At 36.5% G+C, this 11,136-nt stretch overlaps 1 long non-coding RNA gene across 1 annotated transcript in view; it reads left to right on the top strand.

The window, feature by feature from the left end:
- The first annotated feature begins 231 nt into the window (after nucleotides 1-231).
- LOC142052931 (uncharacterized) overlaps nucleotides 232-11,136 on the top strand; it is a 29,745-nt gene continuing 18,840 nt past the window's right edge. The window contains exons 1-2 of the long non-coding RNA XR_012659035.1: nucleotides 232-277; nucleotides 3,331-3,396. This is a non-coding gene — a long non-coding RNA (uncharacterized LOC142052931). The remainder of the gene's footprint in view (nucleotides 278-3,330; nucleotides 3,397-11,136) is intronic.

The following is an 11,136-nucleotide window of genomic DNA, read 5'->3' as shown; positions in this document are numbered from 1 at the left end:
TATGTCCTTTTAATCCAACATTGTATGTGACTCTTAAAAAAGGTGCATTGTGAAAAGTAACAGTGCTTTGTATGCTGTTCTGTGAAAAGAGTAAGTGAGGAAGAAGAGTAGATAATGCTGAGTGAGAAAAGTGAGGTGAGCATGATAACCTAGTAATATTATATCCAACAGCAATGAGACTAACATGAGTGTCTTGTCTTTTGGGAGTAACTGGAGAATTTTTTCTTTTGCAGGGAGATGAAAATATTTTGTTTGTTCAACTGTGGCTGCTGAATAGGTAATATAATTCTTGGCTTGGCTGTGCTTTGGAAGTTGAAGCATCACAGTCCTTGTTTATGTTTGCTCATAATACTTGATGAAGTAAGCCAGGAAGTGAGCCTCTCTCAGAAACTCTGTTTTTCACATCCCAATCCATAACCCTTGGCCTGAGGTAAAACCACTTCAGACAACTCCGTAAAGCAAGGACTGGTCCTATAAATCAAATTTCCAGAACAGACTGTCTTCATATCAACTAATTGCTTAAGTTGTACACTGATCAGTACAGCCAATAATTTTTAAGAATTCATCTCTTGTTTTTGTTGTTTCAGAAAAAGGTGGTGGTGTTTGCTTGGTTTTTTATCATTTTTAGATCCTTGGGAAGTTGATACCAGGAAGTAAAAAATGTGATGGATGAGTTTATGGCCCTTTAAAAAACATCAAGCCTCTTTGGTCCAAAAATATGCTTGTCATTCCCAGAATGCAGTTAATGTGATACTTGTGGGTAGAATAAACAATGTGGACCCCACTTTACTGACTTCTCCCTATTTTTTTTTTTTCCTGGCAGATATAGGCACCACTCATTTATTTATCTTAACTGCTAGACTCTGTCTCAAGGTTCTGACCTGCCTAGTTTGAAGATCACTACACTGTTTTATAGAATCATAGAATCAAGTAGGTTGGAAAAGACCTTTAAGATCATTGAGTCCAACTGCAAACCTAACACTGTCAAGTCACTAAACCTTGTCCCTGAATGCCACGTCTGCACATCTTTTAAATACCTCCAGGGATGGTGAATCAAGCACTTCCCTGGGCAGCCAGTTCTAATGTTTGATTAACCATTTTGGTGAAGAACTTTTTCCTAATGTCCAGTCTAAACCTCCACTGGTGCAATTAAAGACTGTTTCATCTTGTCCTATCACCTGCTGCTTGGAAAAAGAGACCAACACCCACCTTGCTACAACCTCCTTTCAGGCAGCTGTAGAGAGAGATAAGGTCTCCCCTCAGCCTCCTCTTCTCCAGGCTAAACAACGCCAGCTCCCTCAGCCGCTCCTTGTAAAATTTGTTCTCTAGACCCTTCACCAGCTTTGTTGCTTTTCTCTGGCCACGCCAGCACCTCAATGTCTTTCTTGTAGTCAGGGGCCCAAAACTGAACACAGTATTAAAGAACAAACTATTATGTCAAACAGGAAGACATTGAACGACAATAGTGCTGAGTGTCCTTGGCAGGCAGTAGAAAGCAGTTCAGATCAGAGCACAACTTATGTTCACAAGCAAGAAGTTGTTCTCCTGGTTTGTAAATTTTACTTCCAGACCTACTTTAGGCTTTACTGAGTTTTTGAAAGTGGTTTTACCTCTGGACTAGGATTATGTTTTGGGATGTGAGAAGCTGTGTGTGGATTTTTGTCACTGTATCCAGATTACATAGAAATACCTTTACGTGCTTAATCGTGTTGAGTGGGAAAGGGGAATCTGTTCAGCTCAAGACAGTATATTCAGTTGGGTACATGGGACAATATTTGATTGTAACTTGTAGGAAGAACAGACAGTTTACTGTTATTAAATTGTGAAATTTCATGGAATGATTGTGAAACTTGTGGGGGAATAGAATGTTTCAGTTTTTACAAAACTTTTGTGTTGTGCTTGCAGTAAGAAATGTTTTGTTTGTTTTTTTCCCCTGCATTCAGATACTGTAAAATAGTCTACTGAAGTTTCTACTGTGTCATGGGAGCCTTGTTTGTTTCCCACAGAGTAGCTCTCTGATGAACTGCTGTCCCCAGAGCCCATTTACTGTAGACATGCAGATTTTGTCAAATGCTTTACCAGATGTATGGAAGTGGTATACCTATGCCTGTGGATAGAATCAAGCAGTTTGTTCTTTTCATTATCCACAGAGAGGCTAAACTAAGCAGCTCTACGGACTCCCGTTGACTTTATTTAAACTATTAGTTTTGTGCATTTCTGCAGTGAAAGACAGTTTCACTTGTGCAATGGAGAAAAGGAAAGAAAGAAATTAAAATTGGGGGCAGAGGGTTGCAATTTGTATTCAAGACTACTGTCTACTACTCAGTCTCTTTATTTTTTCTCTGATATGGTTTACTGGAGAGCTATAAAATGAATCATAGTGTAACAATGCTAAAATACTACATGTGACCTAACAAGGAGATTACCTGAGTCTCAGTGGAATAAAATATGTCCAGTTTAGACTTTTTGATAATCATAATCTTCTTTTTATTAAAGTCTAAGTGAGTCTGTATCACATTGAATCTGTTTATTCCCTCAAATCTGGTGAAAAATAATTTGTAACAGAAAAGACAATTATTAAAAGAAGATCCTAGCCATTTTGTTTAGTTGATTGAACTATTATGTTTCACTGTGCAGTGGTAGTACAAATTATTTGGATTATTTTGTGTTCTAGTGGTTAACATTCAAGATAGGGAATAAATATGATTTTAAGAAATGTTAGCTTAAGGCTCAGCATCACATAGGAAGCCCATGACAGTGTGTTGGAATGTAGGTCCCAGTATAGTGACATAAGTAATAATTTACTAGTAAGTGAAAGATATGATATACCGCAACCGCAAAATGATGAGAGAACCTTGACTGAAAGAGCAAGTCAATGAAAGGGTTTCTTTTTTAAAGGAATAAGGTTTCTTTTATTAATTCATCTACATAAGCAGATAGCATATTAATCTATAAATGTAATAAAGTAGAATTCTTTGTTTTTAAGAATATATGAGATGATACTACCATATTTAATATGTTTAAAATGCCTTTGCATAGGTCACAGTTGTGATTTTGTCTGAGGGAATGGAGATAGTCATCTGAGGTAAAAATGAATGAATTTGGACAATGGTTTGGTTTTGGTACCTGAAAGGAGTGACATATGTATCCAGACTGACGCAACTGGGTATTTGCAAAGAATTATCATGCATACATATTAATTTTACTACTGCAATTAATCTCCTTTTCTAGATATTATCTGCATTTTTTAAACTCCTAAGTAATAAAGCTGAATACATTCATAGATCCATATGCAAAGGAGAAAACCAATTGATACTGCTTTTTTTTTAGGGTTAGGAAGACTTCTGTTGACCCAACTGGGAAGAAGATCCCAAGACTTATAACCGTCTAACTTTGGTGGGTATACTATAAAAATGTAACTATATAAATGGAATTGCAATGTTGTGGAATTGCTTTGAACACAAGAATTATGCCATTTTATTACAGAGGTTTTAGAGAAAATGGAAATAATTTGTCTCTTTTTTTTTTTTCCCCCCAAAATATTCAGATGAAATCCAGTGTCTGTTCTGTTCTTTCCTATAATGAGCTTTTTGGCAGCATCTGATGGGTTATAGTATGTTTTGCTTCACAGAGTTTAAATGGAAGCTTCCTGACAGCTCTACTTTTCTGTGGTATTGTTGTTGTCTTTCTGTTTATAGTCCTTTTATTAATGTATTTTTGGTTCTTTTAACTAATCAAGGTACTGGGATCTGTTAGGAATCAGATGGTCTAGTAGTGTCACTTTTATTAACTATAGCACCATTTTTCACTGCTAAAGTTCTGAGGAAGGAGTGTCTTTTGTACTTGCAAATGTATCTGGAGCTAAGGTTTGGGTCATAGGCCTGCTCCAGTAGCACCTAACTCTGGAGGAGTGTAATCTCCATTAGGGCCTCAGTTTTTAGTTTGTTTTCCTATTAAAAAAAAGTTTACATGATACATTCTTTTTCTAGTCTTTTCTTCCTGTACCCTCCTCCCTGCATGGCCAAATTCAGTATGCTTGTGAAAGTAGGAGACAATCCCTCTTCTAAAGGAAAGGTTCCATCAGAAGCTCTCCCCTTGTTAGACATGGGAGAATTCACATGGAACAGCTTTTCATGTGAGTGGGACTTTGCAACGTTTCTTCCCCACATGGATTCTTTGATCTGTAACGAAGGGTGAGGTCACACTTAGAAGAGTGCTATTAAAAAGTCATTCAACAACTTTATTGAAAGTCAGCCTCCATTTATTCTGATGTTCACACAACTGTTGTTTAACTCAGAGCTCCTCAGGCACGCAAGACTGTGCTAGAAATGTTTTTTTCTCAGGGTTGCTGGCAGCATTGTGTTTATCTTACGCTTACACACATACAAGCTTCATTGCTTTGTCAGTCTACTTAGAGAGTCTTGGTGTGGTGGTCATCCTCACACCTGTGGTCGGATTTCATGCAACTATGGTGGCAGTAAGTTTCAGTCCAAAAATTTGGAGTTTCCTATGGCAGCTTGGCTGCTAGAGTTCTCACCTGTGACAGGGAAGCATCAAGTTTGCTTTGCTGCTTGAGGGCACTCTCAAATGTAACTTGTGATAATATGCAAGCTGTTTGCTAGGGCAGGTGGAGGTTGGGAATCTGGATTTGATAGGCTGTAACTGTTATGTTCTGGTCTGTCCTACTTTGCAGTTCCTAACTTAACCGAATTCCTGAATGTCATCACACAGCTATGAGGAAAATCATCCCCTGATCTGATTGTTATTCAGGACAAGCCAAAACCAAAGCCTTGGATCTAATTTCTCCCCATTCCCTGAGTAAAGGGAAAATTCATAACCAGATGATGTGACCCACACTCATGTCTAATTGCAGCCTTTCAAACTATTTACATTTCCACCAATTATAGGTGCATAGTCACATGACGCCTTTTTTATAGGCGGGAAGAAGAAAGGAATAAAGCTTATGTCAGGAGTCTGATGCTTTGCAGAAAGCATGAGGCTAGCAGTGGGATGGTACGTAGCGCTGAAGTATTTGGGCTGTGCTGTGTTTAGGTGTATTTTTTCTCAAAATGAGCAACTAAGCTTTTGAAGTTAGAATTGTTGTTTATAAAACAGCAGTTCTAAGTAGGTGTTGCTTCCAAGGCTATGTGTGTTTGCCTGGGTGGGTGACTGTTGCTTTTTCCTTAACACTGCAGCTGCAGATGACAAAGTTATGTGCAACTGAAAACAGCACATACCACTTGCAAAGAAATTACAGGAAACATTGTTCTTTTTCTCAGAATCTCCTCCACAAAGAGGAAAAGAATACAACAAAACAAAATATCACAAGTACGTAATGGTCATATATTCCTGTTTCTTTTGCCCTTTAATACTATATTTAGAATGTTTGTTTGATATGACCATATGTCTCTTTTAAAAACAACGTCTGTATCCGCTAAGAGGAAAGGCCTTCTTTGGTGGGAGATGATCTGTGGAAACAGATTTTTCATCTCACTTTATTTCTTCTTAAATTAATGTTTTTACTGCAGGCTCAGCCTTGTTTACATCTGAAGCCAATTAAATATTAGTCATGGACTTCAATGAAAATAGGACTGAATTTCTAACAGTAGGCCTTTGAAAGAGAATCTGAACTGAATGTGTTATAACCACTACAAGAGGTACATTATTATTAGTTCCCCTGTCTTTTTTGGGTCTACCTTTAGTTCTTGAATCATGTGATAAGCATATTCCAACTATTTTTCCTAAAAGTTTCCTTCAAATATTTCCTTTTGAGAGTGTTAGAGAGTTATATGTCCCCATAAAATAAATTTAGAAGTTAGAGAAGTCAAAAGCCTTCACAGAGGGTTGTACATTTTTTGTATTTACTGGTACAAAATGTATTATTATAGAAAACCACTTATGAAAGGAATTAATCTATTTGGGGGGCAAGTCATGTGAACAAACAGCACAGAAAGAAACACAACCAATCCAACCAGATTTTCTTTTCTCTTGCATAAACATGTTGTTACAGACACATACACCTGCTTGTGCAATCACGCTTTTGTTTTCACAGCTAAGTCTACCACATGGGATTATTTGTGCTTTACAACTAGTCTTCTAGCACAGTTCATTACTGATCCACATACTGAGACTTCATGACATTTGACACAGTCATTGCTTTAATGCATGAAAAAGTTGATTTTAATTATTAGCATTAACGGTTGTTCAGAACAAGTCAGCCAGAATCAAACAGATATTGAATCTTATTTAGCTTGTCCTAAAGAGTGGAATTCTTAAAAAAAACAAAGCAATCACTTTCCACAGATAAATGCAAACCATAGCGTTTGAATGACATGAATTACAGATCAGTAAACTGAGTGTTTAAGTTCCCCTATAAACTCAGAAACTGCATGGGCATTCAGCTTCCCAGAATGCTGCCTAGCCTATGGTTCCCACTGTTATAAATTTTTTGTGCCTAATTGTAATTTTTCAAACTTTTTTTTTTTTTTTTGAGCTGGAGTTAGAATAATTAGTTAATTAGTATAATTAGTGATCAATGACCTTAAATGTGAGAATTGTATTGGCTTAAGTGGTGCTAGTGTTTTGACATCTGTTTAGCAGCTGTAATAATCAGTGGTAGTAAAGATAAAGGTGTAATGCAAAAATTGCAAGAATGAAGGTATTTTTAGGGTATCTCTGTAAGAACTGACAGTGTAGATACAAATTCAAGGTTTTTGTACATTAGCAAAGAATTTCTGTGTATGTGATTGTGTATATATACACGTGTGTATATATGCGTGATACGCATTTGAGTTTTTATATTTTGAGACCCCTTAAGAAGTATTTGTGTATGTAACTGTAGTTTGTCTGCTGGATTGTGTATAGCTCTTCAGTAAGAAGACATATGCACATCCTTTGTCAGCAATGGCCTGTGATATAAAGCAAATCTCTGATTAGTAGGCAAGTATTACAAAAGTTGTCCATTTTAATTCAAGTACTGAAATAGATGAAAAGAACTAAGTGATTATGGTGCAAGACTAACCCCTTGTTCTCAGGAAGTCCCTCTAAGGCACAGAGTAGCAGAGAGTGGTTTAATGAGGTCTATGTGCAATTTTGACCATAACTGATACAAGTGGAAAGAGGTTGCAATAGGTGCTGGATCCTCTCTGGAAAACCTATGAGGATGTTCTGAGCAGGCAGGGGGAACTAAGATGCTGTTAAGTCAGTGGCAGGTGGTCAGCATATTCTGGAAAGTTTCAGGTGCGTATCTGAAATAAGTGATTTAAAAAGTTTTAGTAACAGAAAGAAAAATATTGTTCTTAGTATTTTACCTCAGAAAGGACCTTTTTTACTAATAAAGATCCACAAACAGAAGCTTTAAATAGTGGCCTTTAAATAGTGGCCTTTGTATAGTGGCCTATCAAGTGGCCAACTTGATGAAAATTTTACTATTTTGCTCTGTGTTGTCTTCATTACAATATGCGTAGGAAAAAATAGACCTAAAATTTCAGAATTCATCTCTTTCATTTCTTTTTACTCGATGCAGCATTACTTTAGAAGTAGCAGAATGGAAGCAAACTTCTGAAAACTATGCCTCTGCGGTTTCCTAATCCTCAGAATTTGAAACATCTGTTTCTGAAACCTACTTTTCTAATATTAACTTTAGTACTACGTTTTATTGTAGCTCTAAATAAATGTTATCCTATCATCATTATCATCATCCTTGGTGCTACGTAGATGTCTCTCCTTAAATAACTGAGAAAATGGCTGGGAAAATGCCTATGTTGTTACAGTGCAAATTTAATAAACTAGCTATGTCTTGTATTTATACTTTTTCCCAGAAGAACACATGGCTTCTTGCCATATTGGCTTTGGTTCCTCAATGAATCACGCATAAAGGAAATCCAAATTGTGAAGTAATGATTTGATATTCCCTGTTTTGCTTTATTATTTTCTTTTTCAAAAGTCGTCTTGTGAATTAAAATCATACTTTTACCCCAAAGAAAAAAAAGCCAGTAATTCACCTATTTGAAACAAATATTAAGGTTAACCTTGTTTTGTAACAGAAAAACCATGTCAGGATGCTTTTGTGCACTTCAGATAGATACAAATATGGTTGTTTATAACTAGGACATCTTCTGCGGAAGATGGAGACCAGAATAATGAAGCTGTGGGAAACAGTAGGGGATTTTTTTAGTGGTAGTAAAGGTAAAGGATAGACAGTACTTCAGAATGAATCCAACTGTTTGCCAGCAAAGTTGGTAATAACACATAGGTACAGGTTCAGGATTGTTTTCAGGCCTTGCCAGGGCATCTCAATGAGATGAAATTTTTCTTCTGCTTAGTCAAAAATTTTCTTCCATGGGAAATTTTCTTCCTTTCAGTTGCAGTAATGCTCTGGGGCACTACAAATTAGTTTTATTCAATGCCTTGACTCAAGCCATCTACAGGTTTAAAACCATATTGCAAGAATATATTGTGTCTGCATTGAATTACATAGAGGGTAAATTTGCTTAGATAGAAGTCTCTCTAAAATTTGTATAAAGAAGTATTGTCTTTCTGTTGGAAATCATTTAACAATGGCTGAGCAATAGACTTTGAAAACATCTTTCTTTGCCCATCCTTGGAGCCTTAACGGAATAGTTTAGCTAAATCCTCCCAAAACTTCCTCTGTACTGGGGGGAATGCTCTGGCTTTGGCTAAGACAGGGGTCTTAAAGTATTTTTTGCTGTCAGAAGTAGTGGTTCTTTTTCAGCCAAATGGGACAAAAGTGATAACCGGGCACAGAGCTCCCCGTTCTGGTCTGAGAATGCTCAACACTGAATACAGGGAGAATAAGAGAGTAACTGAAAAGTACAAGTATAGGTATAGGGGAAGAATACATGGGAACAAAAATTCCCATCTCCTCTTCAGACTGTTTTCCCCTTTCATAATTCTTCAGGCAGGAATATAATATTACAATGCAATTAGGAATAGCAATGAGTGAATGATTGCTGGCTACTCAACTTTGAACAGGTGCAACCCAGCATGTGTGTTTGCATGTGTATATCCATATATACACCCACATATATACATCCATTTAATTTTACTTAGAAATTCTGCTATGTATGTGTTAACATCATAGATAGTTAAGAATAAACTTTTCAAAGAGTACTTCACTTCCTTCCCAAAGCCACGATATTCTTCTGTACCGGTGCTTTGTCAGACTTTTTACGTACATTGACTAATCTGTCATATCCCAAGTCCTTGAAATATAAATGACTGTAAAATACACATGTGTATGTGGACATGCACACACACATACAGACTTAATCATTTGCAACTTATCCATGTGTGGGTTGCTTGAACACAGTGGTTAAAACTATTGTAGCTTAACTTGAATAAGTTCTATCATTCTCTGGCTTTTAAAATCATAAACCACATCTTTTCACATTCAGGAAAGGTTTTCACCTAAAAGTTGTCCACAAAGGTTTCTGAGGACTTTGTGGGTTTAAGATAAATGAAATAATCTCCTATCAGTTTTCTGCTTATTCATAATATTTTTATTTCTTGATTCTTCAACATATTTTTAAGCCAAGTTCTAAGACTCATAGTCCTTCAGAAATAATGCTGTTATTACAAGGTATATATGGTCTTTGTTTTTGAAATACAGATTCTGTCATAGATGGTTTTATCTGAACAACTTTCCCCAACATGTTTCAAAATCAATGAAGAGCTGATGTATCTCTTATTAGTAGGTAATATATACACTATCCCACAAATCTTAAAACATTTTGTGTCCTCTCAGTTTTCTTTTTTGTATGTGTTGACCTTCTTCTATGGATCTTTGAATGAAATCTGCTGTATATGCACTTCTTCCTGGAATAAATCCAGCACTGAGTTTAAGTGTAAAAGATCTTATTCTAAATCACACCAATAATTCCTTTCATGTTCAGCTTCCAAACAATGATAGGCTAATTAGAAGCCAACCACCGTTAACACTTTTGAATTTCACCAGAACAACTTCCACTATACGCTCCTCTTCCAAGGATTCTACTTTGTTCCTATCTAAGCATTGCATATATCAACTCTTCAACCATTTGTTACCTTGGATTCATACTACAGAGGTCTTTCTATCTTTGTTTGGTAACTCTTCTGCTCATATCATAGACATGTTTTTAAAGGATGAAGGACTAATACGAATTCCTGTCTCATACATAGAGTAATTAAACCTGGTTTAGCAGTTTGTTTGATTAAAACAAAAGGTCTAGAAACACCTTGTCTTTTGCTGAAGAAATCAAGCCATGAAAAAGCCGCTTTCTTTCCTTCTGAGTGATACATTCTGGAAGTTTCTAATTTTCACTGCCTCAAATATGCCAAACCTTAAATTTCTCTTTTATATGTGTGCACTGAATGTCATGTTGGCTTAGGCAATTCATAATGCCTAGAGGGAAAGGGGAGACCAAAGCCAGAGCTGCATGGCAGTGCACACAGGTGCAGCCACCACTAAAGCTACCCTTATCACTGCCCTGCAGAACTGTGACTGGAATATATCTGAGTGCTGAATTTGCGTCCTTTTAACCACTACCTTTGGGCTTTTCTTGGAGAATGGTTCTGCAAGTATGTGGACATCACACATTAATCTGAGATGTGAAGACATCAAAACTAACAAATCCAAAACCAGCAGTAAGATGACCACAGGTAGGCCTGTGGATTTGTTAGCAAGCTAAGGGCATGTACTGCAATGTGCAGCACTATGCTGAAAATAAACTGCAGCAGCTTATCAGTAGCTTGGGTGTCTATCTTCCTGTGGTTTTATATGGTTTCTCATGATTGGAGCTATTCCCATAATGGTTAAGTGATTAACCGAGAAATTTAATACATTATCAGAAACTGTAAGTTTCATTCCTTAATAGATACTTAAAACTAAAGGTCTCACACCTGAGACCCTGTTTAACTTCTTTTAATCTCTTTGTTAGCTTTTTAAGATGGCTCTTTTCTTCTTTTAATTTTAGGATAATTTAGTCTCATTTTCAATGCATTATTTTGATTTGCTGCAGATGGCTAAATTGCTTGTTTCTCAACTCTGTCCTTTATAGTGTCTTTTTCATTGTTCATTCCAGGATCCCTTTATCTACATCAGCCTGTGGATTTCATTTTTCATATCTTTTTGCAGGT

The sequence above is a fragment of the Phalacrocorax aristotelis genome, chromosome 2 (genome assembly GCF_949628215.1).
Source record: "Phalacrocorax aristotelis chromosome 2, bGulAri2.1, whole genome shotgun sequence".
NCBI classification, from domain to species: domain Eukaryota; kingdom Metazoa; phylum Chordata; class Aves; order Suliformes; family Phalacrocoracidae; genus Phalacrocorax; species Phalacrocorax aristotelis.
Note: the sequence above shows the minus strand (reverse complement) of the source record. Positions and strands in the feature narration are given on the sequence as shown.